This window comes from Leptonychotes weddellii, chromosome 1, assembly GCF_054177405.1.
Source record: "Leptonychotes weddellii isolate Sample4059 chromosome 1, ASM5417740v2, whole genome shotgun sequence".
NCBI lineage: Eukaryota > Metazoa > Chordata > Mammalia > Carnivora > Phocidae > Leptonychotes > Leptonychotes weddellii.
The window spans coordinates 51,079,554-51,084,604 of NC_138369.1; positions in this window are offsets into that span (position 1 = coordinate 51,079,554).

A 5,051-nucleotide genomic window follows, 5' to 3' on the forward strand; every position below is an offset into this window, starting at 1 on the left:
GCAGTGCCCGGCCCGGGACCCGCCCCGGGACTCGCCCCGCCCGGTCCGGCCCGCCCGGCGGCGCGTACCAAGGCACGGCGCGGGGGTGCGAGGGCCCCGCTGGCGGGCGGCAGGGTGGCGCGGCGGCCGACCGCTGGGGACTGAGAAGGTGGACGACGGCGGGTGGCGAGCCTCGCTCGTCCAGCCTCCACGCCCTACACCCGATCAAGTGGGGCTGCAGTCCAGGGCGCGAAGGGGAGACTGGGTGGAAAGAGCCCTGTCGCCCGGTGAGGCTCCGCCCCCTTCAGTTTGCCCTGGGGGTACTATCCTCCACCCGAGGCCAAGAAGCCTTGTCATCAAAGTGGCAGATCGGTCGGTCGGAAGTGCACTGTGCCGACACTCTTGTGTTTTTTTGCTGCCTTGCATGCCAGGGGGCCAAGGGCTGGTATGGGGAGCAGCCCTCTGTACATAAGCCCCTCCCGCATCTTCCATCCCCAGCATCAGGCCTAAGAGCACCTCCTACCTCCCCCCAAGGCCAGCCTGTAGCCTTGTTTTCCACAGGTGTCTCCAGGTCCTGCCTGAATTCTGGCTCATGCAGGTCCTGACCAGCTCTGGGAGGAGAGGTGGGAGTTCTCAGTTCCTGCCCTGCTGGGCATCAGGGCCGTTGGGCCTCACCTGGTCCTGGCAAGGGATCCACCCTCCAGGTGAGCACTCAGCTTGCGCAGGACTCCTGTGTGTGAGGGGATGAGAGTGAAGTCCCGCCTTTGAAAGAGAAACATCCAGCTAGCCCTGTGGGGTGGGGAGACCAGGAAGCAGGCCTGACCCTCGCGCCTTGCTGCCCAGAAGTCAGGCTAACAGGGAACCAAGGGTGCAGCTGATGCCGTGTGCAGGTGTGTGCATGTGCACTTGAGTCAACACTTGGCGGTGTGAGTGTGTGGGAAAGGGTCCTGCAGTAAACTACAGTTTTATAGCTGCTCTTGAAAAATCCGTTTCCAAACCCTGCAGGTGCCACTTAATCACCACGTGAGATTGGGAAATTTGCCTAACCTCTCTGTGCCCCAATTCCCTGTACAGTGGATCCGTAAGGGCCATCTAAATCCTAGATGTTAGTGATGAATTAATTTATTTGTACAGTTACTGCCTGTTTCTGGCAAAAGACTGGTTTCTCTTACAGCGGTGATACGAAAGTTCCTTCCTATTACATTTTTTGAAGTTTTAAAGGTCTATTTGAGGAAACATGTTAAGTAAATAATAGTTCTGTTGGCTTAAAGATATGGCTCCAAATGGTGATGATACGTCTCAAATGGCAGAGAAGTGGGAAACGCCCCTCACAGATAAAACCAGAAGCTCATTATTATGGCTTTCCAAAGGACCCGACAGAGAGCCTTGGGATGCATCCCGCTCAGCCCCAGTCGGGCCCTCAGGCAGGGCTGCTGCTGCTCTGGGCCCAGGACCCAAGGATTTCCAGCCATGTACGTGCCCATTGGGCCCCAAATCTAATCTACACTTGCATTCCAGATCCTACCACCCTCCCCCCACAGTCTCTGTAAGGGGTCCCAGCCTCTGGGGCCTTCGGGCAGGAGTCTTGGTCTCCTGGGCTGCCACCTGGTGGCCAAAGCTGAGAACAATGTCTCAGCTTATCCCTGTGGAGAAAATTCCTGGAGACCTGATCCCTGGAGGCCCATGGGGGGTGCCTCAGTGTGGGGTCTTGGGATGGGGGGGTTGGATATGCCTTGCCAGAGGCCCAGGGCCTCAGTATCTTCCCTGTGAAGACACTTTCTGCAGCCTCTGTCCTCTCAAAGGGGCTCACATTCATTCCTTCAGCAGATACTGAATTACCCACTCTGCGCAGGGGCTCCAGGGGAGAGAACAAGATAGGCTCTTTGCCCTCATGGAATTTACATTATAGAATGGGAAGGGCATAGAAAACAGGAAAAAATATATAAGATCATGCCAGGTGGTAAATGGTGCAATAAAGAGAATAAAGCAGGATAAGGGATGGGAAGTATGTATACCGCACATAAGGAGCGAGGATGGTAGGGGCAGGCCTCGGGGAGGATGTGACACTTGAGCAGATATGAGTCAGGTGAGGAGGAGCCACACAGGTATCTGGAGGAGGACATTTCCAGGCAGAGGACCAGCCCTTGCTGAGGCCTTGATACGATGTGCCAGTAGCTATTACCTAACAAATTGCCCTAAAATTTAGCAGCTTAAAACAACCATTTAAATTTTGCTCACAAGAAAGACAATTATCATATGATTTCACTCTTATGTGGAACTGAAGAAACAAAACAGATGAACATAGGAGAAGGGAGGGAAAAATAAAATAAGACAAAATCAGAGAGGGAAACAAACCATAAGAGACTCTTAACTCTAGGAAACAAACTGAGGGTTGCTGGAGGGGAGGTCGGTGGGGGGATGGGGTAACTGGGTGATGGACATTAAGGAGGGCACTTGATATCATGAGCACTGGGTGTTCTATGCAACTGAGGAATCGCTAAAGTCTACCTCTGAAACTAATAATACACTATATGTTAATTGATTTCAAATAAAATAAAAAATTTTTTAAAATAAATTTTGCTCACCATTTTGTGGGTCAAGATTTGGGGAAGGGGCTGAGTTCGATGCTTCTCCCTGGGGGTCTCATTCTACTGCATCAGATGGCAGCTGGGACTGGCCATCTGGAGGCTGCTGGGGTGGCCATCCCTGATGGCGCTCCCTCATGCGCCAGAACCCAGCTGGGCAGTTGACCTCAGCACCTCCACATGGCACACCCCAGCCTGGGGTCCCGGGGTACTTGGGCTGCTCCATAGAGTCTCAGGCTTCCTTCTGTTGGTTACCCGATAACCACGAAGTTTGGCTCAGACTCAGGCGACAGGACCATACGTACCCTGGCATCACTTGGAGAAGCACCCAAGCAAGGATTTGCTGGCATGTTTTAAAACCACCGCTGGTATGAACAAGGGGTCGACGAGAGTGGATGGAGAATTCAGAGAGGCAGACGGGGAGTCCATATCCCCAGAGTGTCTTGGGCCACAAATGGGTTATTCTAAGTAGTCTGCAGCTGTATTGCTAATCAACTGGAGGTGGCTGGGAGGAGGTGGGGGACCAGGAGAGAGGCTGGTGCTATCTCTGGGAGAGAAGATGGGCATGGACCAGGGTGGGGTAGTCTCAGGGTCCAGGGTATATTTTCAAGTTAGAGGGGTTGGGTCAGGTGGTTCAGGAGAAGGTGCGCTGGGTGGCAGAGTGGATGGAGGAGAAGGAGGGGAAGCTGGGACCAGGCCGATGGTTCAAGAGACAGAAGTCCTGCCTGGCTCAGGAAGGCCAGCTGGATACTGCAGAGATTGGGGTCCAGTGTGGCCTGGACTGGGGGTGACAGGCAGGCAGGGCTGGTCTATGTGGTGCTTGTCGCCAAGGGTTGCTAGGACGAGAGTCTGGCTAGGACAGAAGCAGCCACTGGGGGCAACCAGTGGGGAAACTAAGGCAGGCACTTGATGACTGGAGAGAGACCCCATCAAGCACCAGGGAGGCACGTACTGAGCGAAACTGGGTTTGGCTTCTAGTGCCTGCCTGCCTTTCTTTACTCCTTATTAGTTTAAATTTTTTTAATTTATAAATAATTAAATTTTTAAAATTATTTTTATATTAATTATTTTTATAAATAAATTAAATTTTATTTATAAATAATTAAAATTATTTATTTGGTTTGTCCATGGAGCAAAATTCAAAACCACCAGAGGTTTTTTCAATCGAAAAATTCTATTCTATTATGTACCATAGAATTAATCATTTAAAGTGTACAGTTCTGTGGCATTTAGTGCACTGACAATGTTGAAAGCGCCAGAGTTTTACAGTGAAAAGTCTCCTTCCCTCCCTAGTTCTTTGTAGTGTACACACACACACACACACACACACACACACACACTTTCTCTTTATTTTCTGTACTACATGCATTGCTCTGTTCCTTGCTTTTTGATACAGGCAACAATTGGAAAACTAACAATATCTTAGCAGATGTTTATTCTGTAACAGGCAATAAGACCTTTACATGTGTTCTCATTTAATTCTTGGACACATCCCATGAGGTAGGTACTATTATTACTTTCATTTAACAAATGAGGAAACTGAAGCATAGAAAGGCTGAGTAACTTGTCCAAGGACACACAGCTAGTGAGTGGTAGAGTCAGTCTGGCATATGTAACATCCCTGACCTCCTCATCCTTTTACATAGCTTGTACGATGTTTTAAAATGAACTTATTTATTTTGTGATTCTTGTAGATTCATGTTGTAAGAAACAATCCCATGTGCCCAGTTCTCGGATTGGTAACATCTTGCAAAACTGCAGCGCAGGGTCACAACCAGTTCGTTGACGTTGATAAAATCCACCATCTTGTTCGGCACAATGTTTAAAACCATCTTTTAAATGATTGCAAACATTTCAAAATGAGGAGGCCTCACAAAAAGATTTCTGGCTTACCTTGAGCCATCAGAAGATGAGGTCTGCCAGGGAGACTGCAAGAGTGGCCGGGAGCGTGTATAGAGCCAGAGCTCTGGGTTCTGAAGGTTCAGATTCTAGCACCGCCAATGACCAGCTGGGTGGCCTGAGACAGTTCCCACCACCTCTCTCCACCTCAGCTTCCACATCCATAGAATGGGACAGTGAACTCCACAGGGCCGATGAGGCGACAAAGTGAACTGGATCACGTGATGTGCTCAGAAGCGTTAGCACTCAGAAGATGTTTGTTGTTCTTTACCCCTTGCCTTGTGCAGGTACTGCACTGGGTGCTTACGCAACCCATTTGTGCCTCCTGCAGCCTGAGTGGTAAATTACCACCCACTTTTGTAGATTGGGACACAGCCCAAGGCCACAGGGCCGGTCAGCAGCTGAGCTGGATTACCACCCAGATGTGTTGCTTTCCCGGGACCACCAGGATTCTATCGCTGTCGCTTCGGGGCTGTGAGTTAGACCAGGGCCTCAGTTTCCCCATCCGTAGCACAGGACTGATTGGAGCACTTTCTTGCAAAGTTGTTAATGAAATCGAGGATGAGAGCCATCTCCAGGTGGGCCCTT